Raw genomic sequence first — 26,916 nt, 5'->3', positions numbered from 1 at the left:
CACAGGAGGTTTTGGTTGGCCAGTAAGAAGAATTTCTTCAGGGAGCGACATTGGAATGTCACGTTTGACCCTGGAATGGGCTGCCCGGGGAGGTGGTGGAGTCCCCGGCCCTGGAGGTGTTTCAGGGAAGACTGGAGGTGGCACTCGGTGCCACGGTCTGACTGACCTGGTGTGTTCGGTCATGGGTTGGACTCGATGCTCCCCGAGGTCTTTCCCAACCTGATTGATTCTGTGATTCTGCTAAGTGTCTCTGATTTGTGGAATGTACCGTGAGTTAAATCATGTCCACCCATGGCTTTCCACCCAGGTTTATGGCCACGCTCAGTGCTGGGGAGGTGCCGTGGCCCTGGGAAGCACATGGATGCCAGAGGCCAATGGTTGCTCCTGAGCTAGGCTGTGATTTCTCTCTTTGCCAAATGCTTTCCCTATTTTTGCCTGCAGACACTTCCCAGCAGTGTTTGGGCTTCCCTGTGCGCTGTGGTGACACCCAGTTCTGGTAGAAACCCCAGTGACCCTGCCTGCCATAAATACCCCCCAGCCCCCTGCAGGTAAATCCCCACCCTGATTTTTACTCTCTTTTTTTTTTTTTTTTTTTTTTTGTTTTTGTTTTTTTTTTGTTTTGTTTTTTTTTGTTGTTTTTTTGGTTTTTTTGGTTTTTTTAATCATCTCTATATGGCCTTGCAATATATGCTTGTGTATAAAATCATACATAATGCATCACTGAATCCTTACACCCACAGAGAGTCAAACTGCAGGCCAGCCCAGTGCCCTGTTACCATGAGGAGAGGGGTGCGGGAAGTGGCAGGGTGCTGCTGAATTCCCGTCTCAAGGGGTGGATGGGTGCAGCCTTGCCTGGGATGGGCAGGGTGGTCTTCATCCCTCCTGGCTGAAGCTCCCTGTAAGTTCTCTGGGATAAACCAGGTAACCACCAGGATGAGCCAGTCCATTTGGGGGGTGGGCTGGCTCACCTCTGCATCTGCCTGTTCCTTGGCTTTTAAGAAAACCAAAAATGCAAAGACCCTGTGAATTTTACATCCCGATCCACTGGACCTGGGAGCATCCCTTCTCATTTGGTACCGCCAGACAGTACAGGGCTCACTGCATGCTGCCTTCTTGACATCAGGAATGCCCTGAATCCATCAGGAAAAAAGTCCTGGATTCACTCCAGAACTTCAGCAAAATCCAGATACTTGTCTCTAGACATTGATGGGAGCTTGCTATTATCTTAAATGTAAGATCAGCCCCACTCCTGTCCTTCCACTGTTAATTAAAATGCTTTAATTTAAACCTGTTGCTGTCTTCCTACAGCTCAGCTCTGCTATGATGCCACATCCAACACCTGCAAGCCAAACGCAACCTAGGTATTCTCTGGATAGGACTGGGCCAACTTTTGTCCAGAAATTATCCCTTGAAAGGATAATTACAGGCATGACTTACAGGGTAGTAAGCAGAGATAACTTTTTATCTGCCAGCAATAAAACGAATTCCAGGAACCTGTCTCACTGCAGTGGAACCAGGGGAAAACACTCCCTCCTTCACTGCATTTTATGGAAGGAAGGGAACAGTCAATACTGAGCACTGGTGGTGTCAGTCAGTGTCACTGAGGGGGTAACCAGAACCAATCTGTCCAAAACCAGTGAAGTCTGGTAAAGCTCTTGGGCTGGATTAAACTCAGGAGAGGTTTGTCTCACAGCACACAGGTAAACTGCTCATGCAGCTCCCGAAATGCCAGCCGGGGATGCGCAGGGAGCGCCATCCTGTCCTGGCAGCCCATCCACCTGCACCAACATTTCGGGTTAAGTAGACACAGGAACACCAAAGAGAGGTCTAAGTGCCCAAAATGAAAAAGAACCTTTTGCTCCCCCAGTGCCTGATGTCACCATCTCAGCCAGGGGGTTCAGCATCTTCCAGGAACCTGGGGCTGCGTCACAAAGGAACAGCGGGATAGAGGCACCGAGCCCAAACCACTGCCTGGTTTTATGCCTCATAAATAAACTGCCTCCTAAATATGCCTCATAAATAAAATAAATAAATACCGTAGTCGTGATTTCTTTTGGGCTCATCAACTGAGAAGCTTACACCAGTGCAAGATGCTGCCAAAAGTACTGGTCTTGTCCCCCGCCTTACTCCAGCCCTTCTCCCCCAGTGCTGAGTTTTGGCTCAGCACTGGCAGTTTTTGGCTGGGAGAATCGTCTTTTGGATGGGCTCATTCCTGGCTTGCAGGTGGGTGGTGACAAGGGGAGGTAGAAAAGCCCTTCTGAAGACCCAGCATCACCCTTTCATCTCACTCATTTATTTTTTCCTTAGCTCTCCTTACTAAATTTCCCATTGAGGACATTTATTTTCCCTCTCTCCTTTATTTTTCAGCCACTTCATTTATTGCCAATGAACTGACTTGTTTGAGTTGAGAAGGGTCAGCAGATAAAGGAAATCTGTGTGTTTATGGGGAAAAGTCAGTGTAAATGCCAAGGAAATACGTCCAGGAGGCAGCTGGAAAGCCGAGGTGTGAACATTTTAATTTACTGACTAGGGAAGAATAGAAAAATCTTAGTTGTCATTGTTGTTGTCCAAATAATATAAATGATAACACAGCTTCTTTATGGCCATTTCTTTCTGAATTATATATATTTAATAGTAATATATACTATAAATAGTATGTATAATATACATATGATATCAATACCAAATACAAATACATATTATATAATATTGCAACATGTATATATGTAATAATAAATATATATGTAGTGATATGTGTATATGTAGTAATATGTATATGTGATTTCTATATCTTATGTGTATTATGCACATATGATATCTTTTTTCTACAATATAAATTCAGGAATTTATATTATATACATGTAATTCCAGGTGCATCCAGCAAAATAGACATGATACCCACACAGATCCCCAAGGGGGTGTATCTAATATAATTATTTATTACTTAAAGATTTATATCTATTTTATCTATATACATTTATATTACGGGTGTATGTATTTACACAGTCTATAAAACCTGTATAATATATAGTTATGTGTTGTAATTTTTGTGTTCATTTTTTCTTTTTTAAATCTGAATTTTGGCCGAAAAGGACAGTGAGTGACTGGCAGCAGTAAAAGGCCACTTCTGGGTCCCCTTGGGTGGTGTCGGAGCCCAGAGTGTCCCTCAGACACTCTTGGATGTTCCAGGCCCAAGTCAGAAGCATTTGAGACCCTGGCATGTAGCCAGAAGCCCCTGTGGCTTTGAATCTAATCCATGGAACAATTTACCAACCTTACAAGAAGAACAAGAAATCACAAAAGTTTAGATATTATAGTAGAAGTAGTCACAAAGTGAAAAGAAGAATCTTTGAGTGCTGTACAGGGGGGTTTTAGGCTTTGTACAGAGGGGTCTGAGTTTTGTACATGGGGGTCAGAAGTTCTAAGATGGAGGGATTTGGGCGTGCCCTGTCCTCCTTCTTTCTCCTTCCTAACCTCCATGTTCTGGGTGATGTTGGCACTCACAGATTGGTTTAGAGTAGAAAGTCACCATTCAATATAAGTAATAAGCATTAGAGAAAAACTATATACATTTGACACGTAATGTATGATATAAAAGATGGCACCAGCCCCCTGGGCAGTCAGAGGGTGTCAGAGACAGTGTCAGTGTGTGTGTGCCATCGTCTGACCTGCTGAATAGACCACAGCAGTTTAAGAAGAAAATCTTTTAGATAACATACAATAAACTACCTTGAGACCAAACAACTAAAAGCAACTAAGTCTTTCTTTAAAGGCACAAGTTAGAGAAGAGACTTTTCCACCTCTCGGGGTCACCCCAATCTAAGAGTGAACCCCAACAGGGTGGGGCACACGGGGCACGGTTTCACCTGAGCTCTTCCGGCTCCTGTTTGTCCAGCGAGTGCAGCAGCTGCCCAACACATTCCCGGTCGCTCCGGAGCTTTGTTTCCTGACCAACACCCATTTGCAGTATTTCCCAAACAAGCGGAGGCTCATCACCATCGCTCCCACTCCCTCTTCCCCTTCCAATGATCCCTGCGGGCTGGGGAGCAGCCGAGTTCGAACAATCCGTGCTCGGGCATCGGCCGGGCGGGACGTGAAGCATTACCGAGTTTAATAGCACCAAACAGATAAAAGGTTTCAAAGTGTATCATTAAAAAATATCCCTGTGGCGCAGGTCTGTGATACCCCAGGGCTTCAACGTGAGGTGCAGAGACCTGTGACTGCCTTCTTCTGAAATCCTTCCCGATTGTTCAAAAAGGTGTAAAAACCCATATTTCATTTCATTTTAGTTTAGTTTAGCTTAAGAAACAGGGTTCTCCCTGCCCATGCTGTACTCACACAGCTATTGTTCAACTCCACATGGTTCAATGCTGGAACAAAATAAAATATAAAATTAAATTAAAACAAGAGAATATTTTAAACTCTATGTCTTTCCGTCCATTTCTTTTCCATGTTTAAAGCAAGGACATACAGCACACCTTTGGGGCAACAGCTGAAAGCCACTGAATCACAAAAACTTGGTTGCACCTAAAAAATCTCCTGTTAACAACCTCAGCAGGGACCATCTACAGGTTTTAGGTGCTCCCCCTTGGAGCAGCAGCATTCTTGAATGGTAACTTATTCAAAGAGGAGCAGGAAAAAGAGTAACTTATCCAAAGAGCAGCAGAGGCTGCAAGGGCAGGGTCTCTGGTTTGGTGGGAGTTCCGTGATGCTGGGAATGGCTGGAGCTGCTCAGGCCTCACAAGGGAATGGGGGCTTATTTCTCCCACAGACAGGCTGGACAAAAGATCTGGAATAATACAGGGTCTATTTTTACCTCCCTTCTTGCAGGAATTCTGTGGCGGCTGGCGCCTGGTGGCACGCCGGCACGCAAACCGCCCTCCCAGCATGGGGCTAGGAGGGGGTGTTGGGAACAACGCAGCCCCCTCTGGTCTGAGGTGCTGGGGGGAAGACAGCCAGAGGGAAAGGCAGGGTTCCTAAAGGTCCTGTCCTGCCAGCTGCTTCTCTACATGCTGGAAGTCTTCCTACTGGTTTTTCACAGAAAACAAAACCCTCCTGACAGGCCCTTATGACGAACGACAGATGAGTCTTGTCCTTATCGCCACCCGGTTGTCACCCCTTCACATTTGCCCCTGGACCTATTCCCACTGCTATAATTAACGGCAAATCAGGTGTCAGCTTGCTCTGTTGGACACAGCCGTGGAAATTCTTGGCACGATGCTCTTCCTTTCGGGGCTGGAAGCCAAGTGCTGGATACATGGGAGAAAAAGGGCTCATTACGCCTGCAGCGGGGCGAGAGCCTTCCCCTTCCTCCCCTGCGCACCCAGGGCTGGATCCAGGACCTAGCTCAGACCCAGTGACCACGACTGGACTTCTGTGTGCCCACCCAGCAATCCCCTCCCAGGAGAGCCTTGCAGTGCCACGCCAGGCTCATCCACCTCCCAGAGTTTGCACCCGTGGTCAGGCAGGTTCCCTGCAGCCAGGAGCATGGTGGCGGACCTTGCGATGCTGGTGCTGAGGGCCTGCCCTGGGCCTGGAGGTCTGCAAGGGACGGGGCTCAGCCACTGGGTGATGAGCCTCCCCTGCTGCCCCACCGAGGCTGACTGGGCTTGGTGGCATCAAAGCTTCCTAGCCCAGAGGATTAGGGACTAACACTGCTGGTGGCTCCTCCCATGGGTTTGGTGAAACATCTCAGCAGGATTTTGGTGCCTGCCTGGCAGCTGGAGTCAAGGGGAGAGAGATGGTTTCCAGGTCACTCCACCTGGCCAAGTGGAGCATGAAGAGGTGTTTGACCAGCCAGTAATTGGGTCTTAAATGTTGGACATGCAGAAAGAGAGGACATGCACTGGGGCATGGTGAACCTGGCTATGAAAAGCACCAAACAGGTGAGTTAACACTAAAGGAGTTACTGTAATTTTTCAGGTTTCTCTACCAATAGACCATGGGGGTTTCCTAATGAGTCATAAATCTGCATAAAAACAGAGGCCAGGAAGGAACTCTGGAGCTGGGACCTCTGGAGGCCCCTCCTCCAACTCCTGCTGGATCAGGTTGTTCAGGGCCAAGGTTTTCATATCCCAGGACAGATACTCCACAGCCTTGTTGGGCTCCATTGTTGGATTACTCTCATGGAAAATATGAGAGTTTTTTCCTGGTATCCAACCAAAATTTCTCTTCTTCCACCTTGTGTCCACTGCTCCTTGTGTAACCTCTGAGAAGAACCTGCCTCCAACCCTGTCTCTGCTCTGGCATTTCCCTTTGCTGGGCTTGGTGAGGTTCCTGATGGACCCTCTCTAGGGCTGAAATTTCTGGTTATCCTCTCTGGATAGCTCCTGTTCCCAGTCATGGGTAATTCCCAAACTACTGAGACGTCTTAGTAGAAAATCTCAGATTATGAAAACAGAGAATATCTTCAAGCAGTTAGGAGACACATGACTAAATGCACTAGTTTATGCTTCATCCAACAAGTTGCAGAGAATTTTAGTTTTTATTTTGAAGTTTAATGGTAAGTTTTAAAGCCAGGTTAATTTAAGGTAACATTAGAATCTGGGTGAGAAGGGAAATATGTAATATTCTCATGGAACTGAACAGCAGCAGAGACTTAAGGTGAAAGAGAAGGTTAACCCTTAGTTATAAGGTGATTTAACCACAAATTGGAACAGTAAATTTTTCCATACTAAAAATGTCCATCTCCTGTCCCCATGTATCACAAAAAATAATTTGGCTGCATACTTACTTAACAACTACCTCTATACCTACTTCTTCCACCTGCAGTTCTGTATTAACCATGTGCTATGAAATACAAAGAGGAAAAAACAAGAACGGAACAAAGTCTAAGCTTCCTTCTAACTGTTACTGAGTTTATTAACACACACACATGAATCCCTGAGGCAAACAAGGAGCAGAAATGCACATCAATCTACTGGCATCAATCAATGCTCTGTTTGTTCAGCAGCCCTTCCCTCCCATGTGCTGGGATCATGCCCAGGCTTCTGCAGCTTGCAAAACTCTCTTCCCACCAATGTCCCCTCCAGAGAGATGATTTTTTTTTTCCCTATTCACCACATTTCTGAATATTTTTTCTTGAACAGTTGACCAACCAGTTGGTTTCTGAGGGAAAATTAAACCTGTGCTCACAAGCCCACGTGCAACAGCACAGCTGTTTGTCCCAGAGAGGGAATGGTGCTCTTCAGCCAACTCCTAGTCCTGCAACACTGCAAAATCAAGCAGAAGACCAACCCCAGTGTATCCACATGGTCCTTTTCCCCCCACCTTGAAATGCATAAAATAAATTAATTTTCATTTTATTTCTTGCGATGGTTGTGCCCCTTACTGGCAGATCAACAGCCTCCTTCCCTGGCACGTGCAGGACTATATGCACCACTGCTGGAGTAAGGAACACAATATCACCTGTTTTCAAGCATATAAAAACCTCTTAAGGCCACCAGATCTTTTCTGGGCCCGTGGTTCAAGTGGCAGAAGCCTACCCCTGGGTGGTGGTGCTGCCAAGCACCCGGAGGGTGGAGCAGCCCAAAGGGCCGGTGGTGACCTCCCGGTTTTCCCCAGCACCACATCCTCAGTGCTGCTGCTGAGGGAGCCAGCGGGAGCAAATGGGACTCACTGCTTTGCTTTGCGTTCGTGGGCTGCAGGCTGGGGTGGCAGGATTGGGAAGATCCAGTGGCAAGCCACGACCGAAGCTGCTGCATCCCAAAACTCCATCGGCCACGTGGGGCTTCCCAGCAGCCGAATGCCTCTCCACAGCTGCTTCTCCCAGACACAGCACGTGGTGCGAGAGCCGCCTTCCCGAGGTCATGCTGCAGGCATTTCACGGAGCAGGGATGAGGTGTCCTCCTGGGATTTGGCAGGCTCTTGCTGGACCAAATTCAGGACGGGCTCGAGCCTGGCGCCACGGCTCCACGGGGCTGTTTTCTCCTGGGAGAAAACTGCAAGGAACATGTGGTCCTGTTGAGCCCCACCATGTCCCTTCAGGTGCTCATAATTAGGGAGATTTAGGAGGAAGGCAGGGAGTGCCAGCTGCTAACCCATTTCAAATCATATTGTTGTTATCAATGACTTGTTGCCTTCATTTTGGGAGCATTCTCTGAAAATACAGTTTATAATAGAAAGGAAAAGATGATGTATTTATTGCTACAAATGGACGTGTTTTTCACCTCTTCCATGTTCTAGCCAAGTCATCCACTGCCAGGCAAGCTCCCTGGAGGCCCTTGGAAATGATCTCAAGGACTTTTGTGGTAGGACAGTGACTCCCCACAAAGCCTGCCCTGCTTTTTTACCCCTTCTCCAATGAAACGAGTGGATTTCATCCCTTTAGTTCTTGCCTGCTCCACACTGGACTTCCCAGCTCCATCTCTGTGAAACAACCTTTTTCACAGTTTCTCCCACATAGTAAATCCTTTTATTTAAGGCCACATTTGCTTCCCTTCCTTAGTTAGAGAGAGACAAAAGACTTCAGCTGGAACCCCTGCTAAAATGTTTTCTTCATGCTACTAAATAGTCATGGAGAAGCCAGATGAAACATCAGAAAACAATTTATTTCCGGTGTCCACACCACTGCACATCAGTGTTCCTGCCCCATGAGGGGGTGGTTTGGAACTTTAAGGTCCCTTCCAATGCCAACCATTCTAGGATTCTATTATATTGCCACCATAATCCCTTTTTGATGGCAAAGTCAGAATCCTGGATGATTTTGGATGACCTCACAGCTGTTCAGGCTTTGCTGGAGGCAGCACAAACCCTCTCAGAGCACTATCAGTTGCCATCCTTTCCAACCAAGCTTGGGGTGGAAGGGGTTGAATTTTGCCCCCAGTATTGTTCTTTGAATGTTGGATGATAAATCTATTTGTTAACTGTGAAGCATGTTTAATGTTTTTTTTCCATTTCCAAGGACATGCTTATTGAAAGTGCAGCCCATGTAGTGAAACTGTGCTTTGAGTGCAGCCATGAAGGGTGAAACACCACAGGTATAAAGCCAGACCCTTCTGTCCTGGGTACATTTTCACAGAGGAGGTGTCCTAAAATTTTCATCCCTGATGAAGTTTCCACTGGGGTTGGCATACGATGAGCCCTGAAGATCCTTGCCCAAAAAACCCTTGTCAAGGGAAGCACAGTGAGTGATTCCTAAGGAATAGGAGGTCAGGATAGGAAACCAGGTCTCTGAGTGGCAAGATGAGGCCAGTGAGGAGCCTGAGCAAACAGCCTCGCTCCAGCAGCTGACAGAGCCACAGGTACTGAGGGACAGGAGACCTGGGGGGCCTGCACTGCCTTGGGCTGTGCTTATTGCCAGGAGCATTTAATGCCATGTGCTCCAAGAGCTGCATTTTGCCCCATCAACAGCTCCTGAAGGCCTACAGCATTTCCCATTCTGCAAAGGGGATCAAATTCCTCCAAAAATATTGAACATTTGGACACAATGACCTTAGGGACTCAATGATCTTTTCCAATCTGTGATCGTGTGACTCTGTGTGAAGGTGGCTGCTTCAAAGTCAAGCTTTTCTCCACAGCTAAACCACACCTGACCTGTTCAAGATCACTTTCCCACTTTTTTTTTTTCCCCTAGTTTTGCTAAGCTCTGGGGGTAAAACACGGGCGAGTTTAATCTTCTTCTACACGTCTTTGCTGGAGAAATCCAGAAGCAGCCAGAAATGTTTCACGAGCTTATCAAAGGCAATAAATGCTCTCTGCTGGAGTGGAGAGGCTTTCCCAGGAGTTCGGCTGTGCTGACGGGGAGCCAGCTCCACAGTGCAGGCGGGCTCCCCGGGCTTTATCCGCAGCTCTGGGTGATGCCCTCACAGGCCGCCAAGCTCGGGCACCGCCGCATCGCAGGGTGCGAGGAGCCGGCGGGAGCGGGGTGGGCGGGGGGGGGGGGGCTCCCGCTGGATGCAAACGCCTCCGAGGAGCCAAATCCGGCGGCTTCCAGCAGAAAACTTTGGGAAACGATTTGTTAGGAAGGGCACGCCGCGGGAGCTGCAGTGGTGCCAGCTGGAAGCCTCAAGTAAGGCAAGCAGCAAGTTGATTTACTGTGGTGGCCAGCGTGCTGGGCCGCGTTGCGGTGTGTGAGGGGAGGGTGCTGTTGGCTTTGTCAGCCACACGGATTTGACCCAGAGCTGGGCCAGGCAGCAGCTGAAAATGCTCTGCATGTACATGTATATACAGCTATATGTATAATATGACCAAGCTAGCCCGAGTTTGGCATCCCCTCATCCGCCACGCTGGGCTTTGAGACAGGGTTTGTCATTCTGCCCCTTTGGGAAGTTTGGGACTGAGGAGAAAGTTAAAAAAAAAAAAAAAAAAAAATTTAAAAAGCTTCTTTTTCATGCAAAGGGAAATAGGCTGAAAAAATCCAGACTGAAGAATAGGCTGAAAAAAGACCAGAAAGTCAAATGGCCATGCAAGAGGTTAAGCTGGCAGGTACTACATCTCCGGGGGACGTGGCACTTTTGCTTGGTGCTCTTCCTGCTCTTCCTGCTGTTCCTGGAGCTCAAGGGGCTGGTCCTGAGCTCGTGGCAGCTCTGCCCAGCCCAGCACAGGTGCCAGCTGTTCCTCCTTGCCCTCTGTCCCAGCGTCAGTGCTGAGGTGGCTGTGCTCCAGCAGCTGCATGGCACGACCAACCCCTGCCTCCAGCTGCAGAGCCACCACCCTCCCTCGTCACAGCCACATCGCCCTGTCCCCAGGCGGCTCCAGCCTCCCGGGAATGCAGTGGGGTGCTGCGCTCCCCCAGCATGCAAGAATCCACCTGCCAGACCCTTTGGAGAGCTCATCCCTGAGGGAGAGACGTCCCAAAAGCTGGCATGGCAAAGCAAGAGCTGGTTAAGGCAGCCTGCAGGGCTGTGGGAGCACCAACCCCTGTCCCTGCTCGTCCAGGGACCCTCTTTCAGGGGCCTCCCATGAGGAATGCAGTTATCACAGCCAGGATTTATGGGCAGAAGGGGGCTGCACCCTCCACCACCCCCCAGCAGCCCTGCACAGCCCTACGTGCTCCACACGGTGCTGCAGGCCCAAAGCTGCAATGTCTGCACTGCAGGGCTGGGCACAGCAGCACCCCTGCTGCTGCAGATGATTTTTTACCTGCCCAGCAGCAGAGAACCTTGCAACAGGCATTAAAATCCTGAATTCTCGAGTGAATGACACCTCCAGCTATCGGGCTGTGGCTTCTTGGGTCTCCCCTGCCATGTGCTGGTTGCAGCCCCATGGGACAGTGGATTTCATCTGGCTGTTTGTGAAGTGGGGACTCAAAGGCACCGAGCTGGAAACACGACAGCTTGTCAGGAAATAAGCACAGGACTTTTTCCCGGAGATGGAAGTTTGATGAGATCAGCCCACGAATTCATGTGAAGGCACAGAGCAACTTCTGCATTTTTTAGAGTCCTGGAAGATTAGAAGCTCCCATAAACTTTAATGAGATACTTCTGCAAAACCATTAGTAGAAGCTGTTGAAAAGCAAATTATAGCCATTTATGGGGACCCGAGAAACTCCAGCAGCTATTCACTCAACGAGAGCCGGCAAAGCAGCTTTCCTTTCAAATTTCATAGTCCCTTTTGTCAAGAACTTCCTCCATTCTCTTGTCAGGCTTTAATTAAATTTGTGCAGAATGGACTCATTTCTCCTCCTGAGCCACTGCTCTGTGGACCAGCCTGGAGCTGGATCCAGCCAGGCATATCACCCACTGCACTCCAGGTGCCACAGTTCCCTGGGGAAAACCATGGTCCTGAACAATCCCAGGCCTCACCTGATGGATCTGAAATGATGATGTAACCAGGGGCCTCCAGGAAGCTCAAATGATGGGCAATCATATATTTTAAAGCTAAATTGGAGGGACACCTGATCTGAGCAGAAGAGAGGTGGATATGGCTTTTGAACATATCAAATGGCTTTTAATGCCTTTAATGAAACCTGGGGAGAGAGTAAATTTCTTAGCTGCTCAACTCTCCTTCGAAAAACAGGCACAATACATCTCAGCCTTTCCCAGATAAGAGAGCAACTCCAGCATGTCACCCTTCACCTTCAAGAGTTGTCTGCAGGGCTGAGTCATTAATGCAGCTAATTAGAGACTTCAAGCTGATTATGAGAATTGCAGTAAGTGGAGTTACAAAATCCCTGGGCCTGATACTCCTTAATACAAAAGCCACTTTACACTGACCCAGCCTTAAAATACCCTGGGAGGATGTAAAATGCTCTTAAAGCAAATGGGCTCTCCATATGCGTTTGGAGGGACTGGCACACGTCACAGACCACCAGCAGACAGGCTGATGGGGCTCTCAAAGGCCCCATGTGCCCCCAGGTGAAATGAAAGCATCTTTCTGGTCAAAGAGAGTCAGGTCTTTCACAACAAATAAAAACAAAACGAAATATATTCAGGCAACTACCTGAAGAGCTGACTGGTATCGATTCAATAAAAGCAGAATGAAAATGTTGCTGAGTCCAATTTGCAGGTGCCTCCAGGGGTGTGTTAACCTTAACAAGCCAGTAAAACTCCCCTCAGCGTCGACTCTGAACTCTCTAAACTTCAGATGCATTTTGAACTGGATACAAACCTGAAAAGAAGAGCTCAACATTTCTGTGTTAGCAGTACTGAGAAAGGAAAGGATCTTCCTATATTGTTTTCAATTAACTCAAAGCAATATATTGCCCGCAGAACAACATTTGAAGCTAAAGTGCCAGGGATGCACTTGTGGCCTGGAAGTGACCATTTGGGTAGAAGGGTTGGCCAGTGCTTGGCCTTCTAAGAGGGAAGAGCCCTCTTAAAACAGAGAGGATCCCCCCAGCCCCAGCAGCCCAAGAGCTGCCCATTCCTCACGCCTCAGGATCTCCCAGAAGCTGCCAGTGGTGTGTCCCAGGGCAGAGGACTGCACACACGTGGCCATGATCTCTGCAGAGAAAGGAAGTTGCAAGGGAAGCCTTATCTCTGGGCTAAGCACAGCTCCAAAAATATGACAGCAGTCATGAGACCCACGACCACAGTCACCTGATGTAAGGTCACAGCTCTGGTGACATTTGGATTACAGCATCATCTATCACAGCTTTGAGTCAGCAAAGAAGTGCAGCCAACGGTTTACATTTCTCTGCCAGTAAAATAATGCAGGAAAAGTGTTTTGCTGGCAAGTGTGCACCATCCCAGCCCAGCCTCCCTGAGTCTGTGGGGCAGCAAGGAGGGAGAGAGGGAGCTGGGGTCTCTGAACATGGGAATGACACCTCTGGATCTGGGGTCTCTGACTATGGGAATGACACCTATACTCACCTCAGGCACCTCGAGGTCCTGGGTACCAGCATTGGGGTGGCACAGGAGCTTAGACAGAGGAGCCAAAACATTGCATTCCCTCCCACTCACTTCCCAGGGCAGGTCAGCCCTGTCCTGTGCAGAGGCAGCGCTGCTGCTCAGAAGTAACCTGTGATAGGTAAAGGAACGTGAAAATCCAGCTAAACCAGTGTGACCAGCTGGCAGTATCGGGGACCTCAGCCCTGGTGGAATGGCTGGGGGAAACTGGGACTCCATCTCCTTCACACCAGCTGTCCTGCCCTTTCCAGCACCAGCGCTTCGGGCAAAGGGAAAACTCTGTGGTCACCTTTGCTCGACGGCAGATTAGAGATCTTAGGAAGGACTTTTCTCCTGCAGTGGGAGGTTTTGCTAGGGAGCAGGTATGAGCTGTGGGATAACACAGTGCCAGCCCACACCCAGTGGGTTAGTGGAGGGATGGGATCAGCCTCATTCCCTCCACAGGCAGAGGGAGAGCTCCTTAGAACTTTATTGCTGCCAGGGCTCTCAAAGGAAAAATTATGGTTAAGTGGGATGAAGAGCTGAGAAGCAACCTGTTTCTGCATGGAGGGAAGAGGTGCTTGTATATAAATAAACACATTTAGGTATGTGTACAAGCATTTTCCAATTTAAATGAAAATACATGTTTGCATGGTTTGACAATCTCAAATTAAAACAAATAAAAAGATGCAAAGGTTTCTTCATATTCAGAAACCTTCCTGTTACCCTCACCTGCCCAAATATTAGATCCAGAAGAAATGCTGTTCTGGGAGAGAGAGGCAGAGTAGGCCAAAGGACAGGCACAGTTGGATCTTGGAAAATTTTTTGATCATCTCCTGATCACAGCCAATACAAAAGAAGCTCATTTATAGACCTTCCTGCAATCACTCTGGCGACCTGTGGTTTCCTATTTTCTCACATTCATCTCTCACTTTTCTTCCTAGGACTTCTATCTGCAAGATATTTCCCACTCTAAACCTAATTTTTCCCTAACCACTGTCTTCTGCCATTATGTTTTCCCCTCGCTTTCCTTCTGTTTCCCCCAGGTAGCTTCTTCTTTTTCAGCTGCAATGCCTCTTATATCTCTATTTCCTGTGGACCAGCTAAAGGACAAGAGTCCTGAATCCCCTCCTTGTCCCAGATGCAAGAGGATCATTTTGGACCATGAGCAGCTCAGGGAGCACTTCCAGGTGTGCTGTACCTTTGCAGGAAGGCTGTTCCTTGCAAGCTGGACCTCAGCTCAGCTGTCTGCCTCTCTGCTTTATGATGAGCAGTGTGTCTAAATTCAAATCCATGTTACTCCCATATGTTAAGTGCTCAGAGCCTGATTTGGGGCTTCTTCTAAAATAAGGACCCGGCTTGCTTCTTTCTGATCCAGCTCCTTTGAAGCTCAGGAGGGCTAAGGTGGAGACTCCAACCAAACCAAACCCAGAGACATCCAGCCATGTGCAAGTTAGCAAGCAGAGAACACTAGAACAGAATTTAAATGATCAGGGCTGTGTCTTCCACTGTTGTGAATCCTGCAGTTCTGCTGTGACTACGTCAGCAGCACAGGGTGTGGATCACTCATGACTTCAGCACAGCCCTTCAAAGCATCCCAGCCCACAGCTTGGCTGGTGACCTTCCTCCAAGGCAGCTGAAACGGGGCTGGGGGCTAAGGAATGGATGTATTTACAACCTGCTCTTTGTATGCCCCAGTACCAAAAAAAAAAACATCTCAATGAATGTTCCCAGCCTGGACAGGATGATTGTGGAGCTGTGTCTAACAAAAGCATGAAGAAAAGGAGCTGCAGAAATATTCTATGGCTTCATGTTTCCCAAGGTGAGGAAATGCAAGCTTCCAGCTCCCCTTGACAAGAAAATATCTTTGCAGGAGCAAAAGACATTTTGGGTCTTTGCTGGACCCAAAATCCCAAGAGGAAAAGCCCAAAACCTCTACCCTGGACCCATAGGTTGTTTTCACACCAGCATATACTAACTCACACTGCAGAGGTGGCCAGGGATATTCCCAAATTATCACCTCTGTGGTTATATTGTACCACAGCCACAACAGTTTCAGCCAAGCCAACCCACCTCGTCCCAAACCATTCTCAGCACATCTTCTAGCTCTGTGATGGGAATAGGGGTGTCTTTGTAGAGAGGGTGTTTTGCATAGAAAAGAGATCCCTGGTGCTTTTGATGCAGGCACCTAGAGAAAAAGGCAATCTGGAACTGCCACAGAGTTCTTTCAATGTGCTTTGAAAATAGTCATCTGCAAGTGCCAAGGTGGAGCAGAAGCAAAGTGAGAATAGAGACATTTTTCTCTCTGGCTCAATTGAACCTCTGCATTTGGTCCCACAAGTGCACCAGCACCCAGCTGAGCTGCCATGGAGGAGCCAGCATGGAGGAAAACCAAGCAAATCTCTTCCCCAATAAACCCTGTACATAGCAGAGTTGCCACTGTGAATGCACATAAATAATAGTAAACCAGCATGGGAAAAATATCCGTGGTTGCCAGGCAAATTAATGATCCAGCATAAACAGCAAATATAAATTAGGCTCATAACAGCCTTTGTCAGGGCATTGGATGCTTCAGAGCTAAACACTAGACAAGACAGCAATGCTTGTTGTTAGAAAAATTGGGCTGGGAAGGAGGGCTGCTGGCATGGGAGGAGTTTGGCAGTGCATGGCTCCCATTAAATCTTTCCCACACGTGTTTTGGGTGGAGCTGTAGCTAGCTGGGCTTCTCTGTACCTTTTTTCAAGCATGTAATAAGGTAATGGCTTGTAATTCCTCATGCACAGCTTTCCACATCTTCCAGGTCAATCCAGCACTCCCATTTTGCTCTCCTGGAGCTGGCTCTGGCTGTGTCCCCTGCGGTGTTTTGAAGCCAGGCTGGTCCCATGAGGAGATGGTTAAAAAGCACCAGAAATAGCGGGGGCTGTTGAAAAGGCAGCTCTGTGCCGGGAAGGCTGCAGACGGACCTCGGGAAGGGAGGGAAAGCTGCATTACAATCCTGGCATTGATGGCCCCTCCCGCTGAGTGCGCCTTTCATCGCTGGCTGCTGCGAGGGGAGACAGGGAAGGGTTACTGAGTCATTCCTCACCCCAGTCCCACCCGCTCCTGTGGTGCTGGTCTCCTTGTACCCTGTTCAGGTGGGGAGGAGAAGACAATTCTGCTTTTTTTCCCCCCCTTAAAAATACACACTTGTTGGACTCAGCAGCATGCTAGGGCTTCACTGGAATATTTTCAGTGGCTGTGAGCTGTCCTGTGGTTAAAGAACAGATACAGCAGTAAAACACCAGTACATTTTCCTAGTGCAGGAGACAGAGCATCTATTGTCATCAGTCCTTAAGAAGTGCTATTCTTATTTGCGGTCCCTGACCTCCTTTTTTTATCCAATTGTCTGTTCCCCAAATGCTTTATTGGGAGCAGATGCCAAATATGTGTCATTAGTTCTTACCATATATTGTTCTTTTGATATTCTGCAGTTGCTGTCAATAAAATGAGAAGTGGAAATTAGATAGCCAGTGCTATTCAGTTGAAGAGATTTAATTTCCTAATCCTCTGAAGAAGGCTATAAGCAGGCAAATGTACTCATATGAGCAACACTTGGACTGAACCTGTAAAAGTCAATCTTTTGTAATTAATTCTGTGCCTAAATGTTAACTGGCAAAATGCAAGGAAAAAATTGAACACCAAGAGGAATTTAAGTTTTAAAATGCTGCGATGATTAAAACTCTACATTGCTTCTCTGAATTGTACAGTCATAGAATATCCTGTGTTGGAAGGAACCCACAAGGATCACAGAGTCCAAAGCTTCCTTTCAATAATTCTAACAGGGATTTTTCCTGTTAAATACATTTTTTTTTTTAAGACTGATCTGTAAATTCAGACTTTAATGAGACCCACTCAGAGATTCACCATTTTCATGGGAAATAATGGGGCTAAGCGTCTCTGGACTTTAAAGTACCCACAGAAAACTGCAAGGGACGCTAACCAAAATCTGCTCCACAGGGGCTCAGATCCAGTTGGTATTAAATAACTATGTGCTGCTACCAAGGGGCAGCAATTCCTTACCAAGTAAATAAATCCATCTGTAGTGTCCTGGATCCCAGTTCAATGACAGCACACGTGTTTGACTACGCAGAGACAGAATTTGGCCTTTCACTACCACCACATGGAAAACGACTTTAGTATGATAAATGTGTTGATGCCAAGTCCAGACAGAGGGTGACTTGTGCTTAATTTTCCCAGTATAACTCAGCAAACTTCTATCCACGAGGCTCCACATGACTTTTTTCGTTAAGCTGTACAGCACGTACCAAGCCCCCTGTCTTTAAGGTGACATTTCAAACCCCCGTGGAGGAGGGACAGTTGTCAGGGCTGTGATTAAAATAGATCCTTGTTTGTTGGCGTGACTTTTCCTCAGCTCCTGGGAGATGTGGCAGTGAGCCCTGCCACCTCTCCCAAAATGAGGGATGACCCAGATGGAGGCACATATAACACCCTGCTGGAGGCTCTCTTCCAACCTGCCCTTGTTTGCACTCACTGTTTGGGCTGGCAATCCCCTTTCCACCTTTTCATTCCACAGGCTGCAGGCAGGACTATCCCATGGGTTGGCACAGCCCTTCCACCCTGCGGGGGCAAACCTAAAGACTTGGTATCACCCAAGGCCAAGTGCAATGGTTTTGTGGGAGCACCAAGAGCAATAATTTGAGCTCCTAGGGGTGCATTTTTTTGTGCTTACGCACTTCAGCGTCTTTCGGGGAACAGCAAGGATTTGTAAGGAACCTCAGAGGATGACGTCCCACAGTGTGTCCATTACTTGGCACAGCCCTGGTGGTGAACTCAGCTATAAATAGAGCTGAGCCTCTGAGGCTGAGCCCACTTAAGCAGCTCTAATGCAACACCTGCTAATCACTGGCCAGTGATAAGCTCCACACAGGCATGTGGAGCTGCCCTGCCAGAGTGGGTTCCCAGAGCCAACGCTGGAAGACAAACCATTTTCCAACGTCACTTTTTCAAATGGAACAAACGGGATGAGGCGGAGCAGCTGTGGCATTTGTCATGTTGGACACTGAGACCTTGAAGATGCTCACATGTTGGCAGAGGCAAGGGAGAGAGGACAGGAGTTTTGCAGGGGAAAATGAGACAAAATTATTTAGAGACTCTTACCATCTCTTACCAAGAAGCTCTATAAGAAACTCCAGCTATTTGCTGAATTAGAGATGGAAAAACAACACAAATTCCCTAAAAGCACAATCTAGGATATGTCCAACACTGCAGAGTGGGTTGTTCTTGGGCTGAAAATTTAAAAGACAGACGTCATTGCCACACTTCTCCATAGATGCTTTTTCACCAAATCTCCTTCTGGGTAGGCTCCTCACAGGGATGTGACATTTACCATTGTCCAGGCCTCATCACCCTAAAGTTGTCCAAGTGTCTCAAATCTCCTCTTTTTTATCTCATCATGTATCCCCGTTGGGTCCGCAGCTTCCTTGGAGAAGAAGCTATAAAAATACCATCTCCTTTCTAACATTATGTCTTCCACCTGTCATCCATTCCTTCTCTAGATCCTCAGAAGTCAGGACCAGTATTTTTGGCTGATGTGGCAGCAGACAAGACCCGTGACACCATCGCATGTCTCTTCTGAAGGTGAGAGCTGACGAGGGCTGGGCAAATGCCAGTGCTGGAAACCAAGGCTGGCTCAGCCCCAGCTGATCCACGTCTCCCAGATGGCCACGGATGACCATGTCTGCCCATCATCTGGCATCTCTGCAGAATGGAAGACCAGGTGAAATAAACACAACTTAGCTTGAATATTGCTTTAGAAATTCATTAGGTGGTTAGGAAGAGTGGATTATTTTGCTCTTTGTAACCAGGGAAACCCCTGGTTTTTCTTCAAATCCAGCTCGTTATCAAGAGGGACAACTGCAGACAAAGCAGAACTCACTTTTATTAATGTTTTTCTAGGAACAACAGCTCCCAGGTCAACAGAGTTTCTCTTATCAAAGGGACTCTGTGAAGTTTAAGGTTTTGCCCTCAGTGTCACCGGGGCAGTGTGTATTCACTGAGAACAGAGGACGCGTTCCTCAGCTCTGGCTTGTGCCAGAGGGCTGGAAAACTCCTGGTGATTAAATATTAACAGTTATTGCAGTGCCTCCACTTTGTTCTAGATCTAACACGAGCTCTTTCTCCCAGAAACGTGGTGGTTATGGTGAGCTGAGCAATGTGGGAGCTTGGTTATTATGCACAGTACTGATCATGAATAAAGCCTTCAGCGGAGCTGAATCCATCCTGCCATTTTGGGAAGGGTGAATAGCTACATAAATAACATAACAACATCTAATCTACCCTTCCAGCTCTGATTTAACCTTGAGATTGATTTGTAAGCTCTTTTTAATTACAGTTCTTTTCAGTCTTCTCTCCAACTGCTTGGGAAAAGCTGTTTGAATGAAACTCTCCAGGGAGAGAAGCCCAAACCATTCCTTTCTCCCAAGCTGGTGTGATTTCCCTTACAAGTCTTACAAAGTGCTTCATTGGAGCATCACTTCCAGTTTTATATATAGCAAATAAAATCTGGATTCACCTGTGGAATGGTCACTTCTTAAATGACACAAATTTGGAATCAAATCATAAAAAACAGGAGGAAACCACATAAAAAGAAGGGCTGGTAGATACTGGATGCAAACATAGTTAAGGCCTTTCTGTCTTATGATCTTCTTCCTGCTCCTCTGCTTGAATGAAAATTGAAGACCATTTCAAGTGCTCCAACGTAGTAGCAATTATACAGCTATAAAGAGAGAGGATGTTAAAATAGTTCTTGAGGGAGAACAAACAAGAACAAACAAGACCGGGAATGTGGAACTTCTCCTCACAACCCCATCATATCTTCCATGACATGACAAGAGAGAGGTGGGAATGGTATAGATTAATAATTTGCTTTTTCCTTCTCCCCCTCATGTAAATGTGATAAATCTCTGAAAAACCTGTTCCTGTGTATAAAATCTAACAGAAATGTGCTCACCCCAGGGAGTCTGGAAGGGAAACAGTGGTTTGGCCAAGCAATTTGTCTTTATAATATTGATTCTGTCGAAGTGGCATAAATGGAAGAGAAGCCTTTAAGTCTGAGTACCAAAGTGCAGCCTCCATTTGATGCAATGAGCACATGTTTTCTGGAACTGTGGTACCCTGGGAGCCGCCTCCTTCCCATCTTCTGGCAACTCAGCTCATGGGCTCAGATGAACCTGACTGAAAGATGGTGGCCTGAAAGGTATCTCAGCCTTTTGCTTCTGTGTATCCAGTGTGCCACAGCAGGATATGAGTCAGGAGAAAAGGTGAGGCACGTCCTAATTGCTCCATGTTAGTTAGGCACTCAAGAGCATGATCTGCCTTAGAAAAGCAAGGGTAGAATATCACATGGGAGCAGCATGGATGGCTGGATGCTAATTTCTCCAGCTCAGACTCTTGCCTCTTCTTGCATTGTCTTTTTGCTGCAGATGGGGGTTTGGCTGGATTTCCAAGCAAGCCACAGCCCCAAGGTTGCTGCAGGACACTCCAGGCATTCACCTCTCGGAGAACGAGCCAGCTGGCATCTGCTCACCTCCAGCTCCTCTACACACCTGGGTGGAACTGACCATAAGGTACAGCTGGCTGGCTGCTGAAACTGTGCCCAAAAATGGAAGAAATTCCTGTCCTCTGACCTCCAGACTCTGACCTTGAGCTGTGCTGGACCCCTGCCAGGTCCAGAGGAGGATCCTGCTCCAGAAAGGGCTGTGTGGGAATAAGGACAAGAGCCTTCTCCAGTACGGAGGTCCCTACAGATCCCATGTGCTCCTTACAAAGCACATAGCTTTGTAAAATAGCTGGCTAAGTGGGGATGAGAGGAACATCCTCTTTCATGGAATTCTGGGAAAATTTCATAAGCCTTGCCCCAGCTTTGTACATTTGTACATCCCCAGGGACATTTCCAAGTGCAGGCTCTCCTGCTGTCACTGCTTTAGTCTTGCTTTTTAACCTGCACCATTTCCTCCTCAGCCTTCCTGGCAACTTCCCTTGCTGGCTTTTGTCCAGACTTCTCCCTGGGAGTGTTGATTGGAGTTGTCCGAGCAACACTTTTCCCTCTGTCTCTGCTCTCATGCTGTGACTCCAGTGAGGCAAGGCACCACAGCCCACCCCCAGCCATGCTGGCTGCCATCTGCACTCTGCTTCTCTCCTGGTTGATCTTGTTTGCCTTGCCAACACCAAAGCAAACACAGCGGAGGCACCGCACGACACGGACACGGACAATTCCCCTGCCACGTGCTCCCACAGCTGTGGCCTTTGCTGGGGCTTGGTGACAGCCAGCCTCCCTCAGAGACAGGCTGGGTGTGACGCTGCTGCCTGAGCAGTGGGATGGCTCCTGAGAGGGACATCATCCAGCTGACATCTCCACATTCTGCCCTCTTGTCTGTCCCACTTCCACCTACCACCAGCACCTTCTGTCCTGCCTCATCGTCTGCTTTCTCCTTACCACAGGGTTAATTTATCCTCCTCCTCCATTCTCCTAAATTCTCTCTATTTCTGCCCATATTCCCCTTCTCCCAGATTCAGTAGCTTTTGGGATTATCCCTCAGACCAGCCTGGCTCTCTTCCCACTCCTCTCATTTCCACCTAATCAGCTCCTCCAAAGTTGAAGGGATGTCCTCATCCTCCTGGCCAGGTTGTCTTTCTAACAGTGTCACACATTTCTTTTTTCTGTCACCTCTCTTTGGGGTTCAGCCAGTGGTTTTGTGTTCTTCAGTCACCAGTGTCTTTGAATACATCTATTTGTTTTCTCCCATCTCTTGAAATCCACACTGTTAATTGCTATTTCTGACTAGCTTCCTTCACTTTGCTTTCAAAAGGTTTGTTAACTTGTGCTAGAGCCAAAAACATACCTTCTGTAGAGGCAATAACAAGGGAATTCATAAGCTCACACACACAAGATCATTCTCAACACATTCTAAAATGGGGAACAAAAGAACAGACCTTTTATCTGGAGTAAATGGAAGATGATGGATGCAAAAAGACACGACACAAAAACAAAGGGAAGGGTGCTACAACCAAAAATGAGGGATGTCATTACAGATAAGTTGTTTGGAGAGTACAGTGTTACCTACTGGAAAGGCAAAAAAGTATATTAAGACAAAGCTCATGAACTAACCAGGGGAAGATAAAAACTTGTCATGATGAAAAATACCAGGTGCTATCAATAGCATATAATAGACTGAAAAATACATGTAAAAAGCAGCATTGATTTTGTGTCTAGCCCTGCTTTTATCAAGGTCCATAACCAAACCCAGTCAAAATCAATAACAAAAGTGGCTGGGAAACCACAGGGCAGTTTTGATCAGGTTGCATCTCTGTGGCTTTGATTTTCAGGTTGAAGTCACTCAAACTGCATTTCTGGACCTTTTTCAGTCTGACAGTCTTAAAAAAAATATATCGAGGAGTCCTTTTGTGCCATGACACCCCAATGTTTGCCTTGCCAGTGAAATAAAAAAAAAAAAAAAAAAGCCAAGATAAACATTGAGTAATCTTTTACTATTTTTTTTACTACTCTTTTTTGTTCCGTTGTTTGCCTGAAGATATACGTGATTTGCGTTTTTGTACTCGCTTCCCTGACCTTTCCCTCCTGCTTCCCAGCAGTGCTGCCAGAATCCCAGGCAGAGGAGCACCACGTAGGAGCTACGTGAATTAGGTGACAGATTATTTGCTCAGGTATCACTTCCTTTGCCAAGAGACATTTTACACCCAGGTAGGTGTGGGCTTCATCACCTGCTCTGTGAGCACACCAGGAACCAGGTGACTCATGACATGAAGGAAGTGTTTGCAGTAAGAGTCGGGAACGTGGCAGCCCTTTTCTCATGGATGAAAAGTTTGGGGATTTCATGACCGGTACTTTTCATAGTAAGGAAAACTTTGCAGGCAGTATTTCCAACAAGCTTCTTCCCCTGTCTAATTCAAGCATGATTATCTGTGTTGATGAATGTGTCAACGAAGCACATCACTGGGGTGCTTCAAAAGGGACAAGTGTCAACTCCCGGAGGTTTCGCAGTGTCACTTGTAGCCTGACATTTGGAAGAGGAGCTGCAGTTATCCTCGGCTGTGGGATACCTGCCCACAGCTGATACAGGACAGCAGTAAACTTGCGTGCCCCCTTCAGCTCCCTGTATTCCCTGTCAGCAATTTCCATGCCAGGAGCCAAGATAAGCCCACTTATCCTGTGGCCAAGGTCATTACCCAGGTTACAAGACCAGGCTTTACAGGGACCACGGACTTTGAGCAGAGGTTACTCTGAGCCCTGTCTCAATACAGGCCACTTGTAGGTTTGGAGAGACCCTCCAACAGGTATTTTTTGGTCTGTTTGACAGACTTTCCTTCTGTTGACTTCTCTAGTCTGGAAGGGAAAACAACCAGTGCTGAAGAGCCCCATCATCAGCCAAACCCTGTGTTATATTTGAGCATAAAAGCCTTGTTCAATTAATAGCAGGAATGGTGGGAGGCCCAATAGTCAAGTGCAAATGTAGAAACTCTGAGACACCTTCTTTTCTCTACCACTCACCAAAAAGAAAAGAAATCTCTGGGGTTTTATTCCATCATCAAAGGTTTTTCTGTGCACCAAAATGAAGCATGTCATTTCTGTGCTTGGGTGAAAAGTAAAAAAAGGGAAAAGCTGGTTTCACATAAAGGTAGTGCTTTTGGTTTTGTCTACCAAATAGCTCGAAACTTCACAAAGGGCTCTTGCTTCTGCTCTCCTCTCTGCCTGAGAGGATTTGAGCTGCTCAGAAAAAGGCACAAATTCTGCATATTTTGGGACACAAGAGGAGCTCTTCCTAATCTCACCTTGTAGAAATAACCATACAGCAGCAAGAAATGGTACCCTCAAGACCCATTTGCTGTCATCTCCATAAGGATTTGGTTAGCCTTAACTAGCCCTAATTAGCCCTTTTGCTCTCTGGATGAAAAGACCAGGAACGAGGATGGACACTTTCTGTGCCAAAATGGTCACTTTTGGGGAAGTTACTGCTTGGCCAAGAAACATCATTTCTCTAGACTGCTTCTGTACTTCTGTCTGGCAGGCACACTGAGAACAGCAGAGCAGCAGGACCAGAGAAGGACAAGGGAAATGGAACATCTGCTTTCCTGTATTGCACCTACTGCACCTAGTGGTCCTAGAGAGACTGGGAAAGATTGGATCTTTTTCTCCCTAAATGGAAGGGGAGCAATGTTTCTAGCAAAAGCCAAAAATAGATATTCACCTCTAAAAATAAATTTTTTTTAAAAATTAAAAAAAAAAAAAAAAAAAAAAAAAAAAAAAAAAAAAGGAAAAATAAAGAGTCAGAACTTCATGCCCAGCACTGCTGAGTTGCGTCTTCTCCCATGACTCCCCTCTGTCCTCCCAAGGCCGTGCAGCTGCCCTGTGGGGACACCTCGTGGCTCAAGTGGCACCTTTGGTTTGCCTTAAGGGATCACCTCTTCATAGCACCACGACCCATGCAAAGTGTATTTTAGCTGTCAGTGTGACAGCCAAGAAGAGAGATTTGAAGTCAGATTTGGAGGTAGGAAGTACAGGGGACAAGTCTAGAGCAACTCTTCTAACGATTTCTTTAGCATCTAGTGAAATTATAAGTGGCTGAGTTTGAACCCCTTACCCTTTCATATGCCCTTGACCAGCAGTGCTTGGTTGCTGCCTTCTCCTGCTGGCCGGTGCAGGTGAGACCATGAACAGCAACCCAGCCCCAGGGAGAACAAGGAATGGAGGCACTGAGGAGGTGCTGCCAGGAGTTCATTCATGGGGATGTGGTTTGGGACAGCTGAGATCAAACATTTCACCAGATTTCTCTGTTACGAGCCTGGACACTAAGAAGAAACTTAATTTACCCCATGTCTCATTTCACAGTGATGCAGCCAGACAGGAGTATAGCATACAAGGAGTTTGTATTAATTATTTCTCTGTTTGTGCAACATGCAGAGAAATGCCTGGCACCTGCCAAGAAAAGCCAACCTCATCTCCTGTGGCTTTGCAGAGAGAAATAGGAATGCCTGGTAACCATGTCTGACTCCCCCCTCCTCCAGGCATTTCTATTCAGTGGTATCAAGAAGCCCTAAACACACAGAGGTGGCCTCTGGCTCACCTCCTTCACCTCTCCTCAGGAAGGCAGAGCTCCTGGTTCTCAGAAGAGGCAGATGTTTATCGTGCTCTGCTCTGCACCAGCACCAGACCACACCAAAGAGAAGTTACCAAACAGCGTTCGGTTTTCTCATGATGGTATTTCATAACAAGGAGGATTTATGCTTTTCTCTTGAAAGCCCACAAAAGTAGCACAGCCATCTTCATCTGGATTTAACTTCTCTAGTCAGGAGAAGTTAATGGGTCAGGATTACTTGTGGTCTGCTTGCTGATGAAGAGATGCCTGTGTTTCCTGCTCCACTCGCCTCTCAGGCCAGTGTCCCCTGGTGCACGGCCATCCCACCTTCTCCAAAGCACTTGCAAAGGAAAGTGACCACGCCTCAAACAGCATCCTCCAGCCAGGGCTTTCAACTTCTCTTGCAAATATCTGCTACAAGAAGCTGAGGGGCAAAGACAGGTCATCTGGCTGCTGTGGGCTCCTGCAGAGCCAACAGCAGAACTTGTTTCCTGAATTTATCACTTGATCTCAAGTGTTGTTTTTCCTGGGAAGCGGAAGAGAGGGGCATCTTTCAAGCAAGGGTAGTGCCAAGTGCATCCAAAGGTTACTCTCCTTGTCCTGGAGAAGCCACCTTTCATGTAGATATCTCAATGGCATGGAGACAGGTGTCCACACAGGTGAGAATGTGCATATTTTGTCAAAACCTTCCCTCTCCAAGAGTTTTCCTTGGCCCCAGTCCCTTGCAGAATGAGATTTGTTTGCTTTCTCATGGACAGGTATTTATTCTCCAGGCTTCCAGGTTGAGGAGAAAAAGTTTTCCCAGTCTGACTCCCTCTCTACTAGCTCCATCTGGAGGCTCCAAGAAAACTTGCACTGTAAAATTACTTTTATTTGTATTTATTTATTATATAATTTATTTAGGATTTGAGGTGGTCTTGGCATTGATGATTATGGTTAGCAGACTTGAAAAAAGAAAGCGTCTGTGCAATTAAGTTTTTAGTTGTAAATTAATTAAAGATTCTGTAAAATCAAAACAATGGGCTTATTTGTGGCTAAGCTGAAGACTGCATCTCTATCTGTTCACTTCTCTATTTACCTGCAGTTACAGAGTTATATTTTAAGCAGCTGACTGCTCAGCTTCTGTTCTAATTCAGCAGCATTTATCACACTGCTATGTAAAGCTGCCACTTAAAGAGCTGTTGGAATGGGTTTTTTTTAAATAAAATGTGGTACTTAAAATATCTGCTGTTTAAGCTGCAAATAGTTACAGTTATGTAACTTCCTCTTTTATTACTACTGAGGTATAGCTATCCTCTAGGATTTGGAATTCTTGGCATTCTAAATATATAATTCTTGGAATACTTGGAATTCAAAATGTGTCTATAGATGTAAAAAAGGTCCTAAACTACAGGAAATGGGGATTGGGAGGTTGGAGGGGAGGAAGAAAAACAGGAAATCATTCTAACAAGCTCATTCAGGACACCTTTCCTCGGGTTTGTAAATCCAGTGCTCTG

The 26,916-nt window shown here is 46.9% G+C and overlaps 1 long non-coding RNA gene across 3 annotated transcripts; it reads left to right on the top strand.

The window, feature by feature from the left end:
* The first annotated feature begins 9,896 nt into the window (after nt 1-9,896).
* LOC128805085 (uncharacterized) lies at nt 9,897-24,549 on the top strand. Of its 3 annotated transcripts, none has more exons than XR_008436274.1 (4): nt 9,897-10,009; nt 18,824-19,044; nt 22,920-22,991; nt 24,353-24,549. It is a non-coding gene; the product is annotated as an uncharacterized LOC128805085 (long non-coding RNA). The 3 variants fall into 3 exon arrangements; XR_008436276.1 differs by having other exon boundaries at nt 22,920-23,028; XR_008436275.1 differs by having other exon boundaries at nt 22,917-22,991.
* The last annotated feature ends 2,367 nt before the right edge of the window (nt 24,550-26,916 follow it).

This window comes from Vidua macroura, chromosome 3, assembly GCF_024509145.1.
Source record: "Vidua macroura isolate BioBank_ID:100142 chromosome 3, ASM2450914v1, whole genome shotgun sequence".
NCBI classification, from domain to species: domain Eukaryota; kingdom Metazoa; phylum Chordata; class Aves; order Passeriformes; family Viduidae; genus Vidua; species Vidua macroura.
This window is presented reverse-complemented; position numbering and strand designations above follow the sequence as displayed.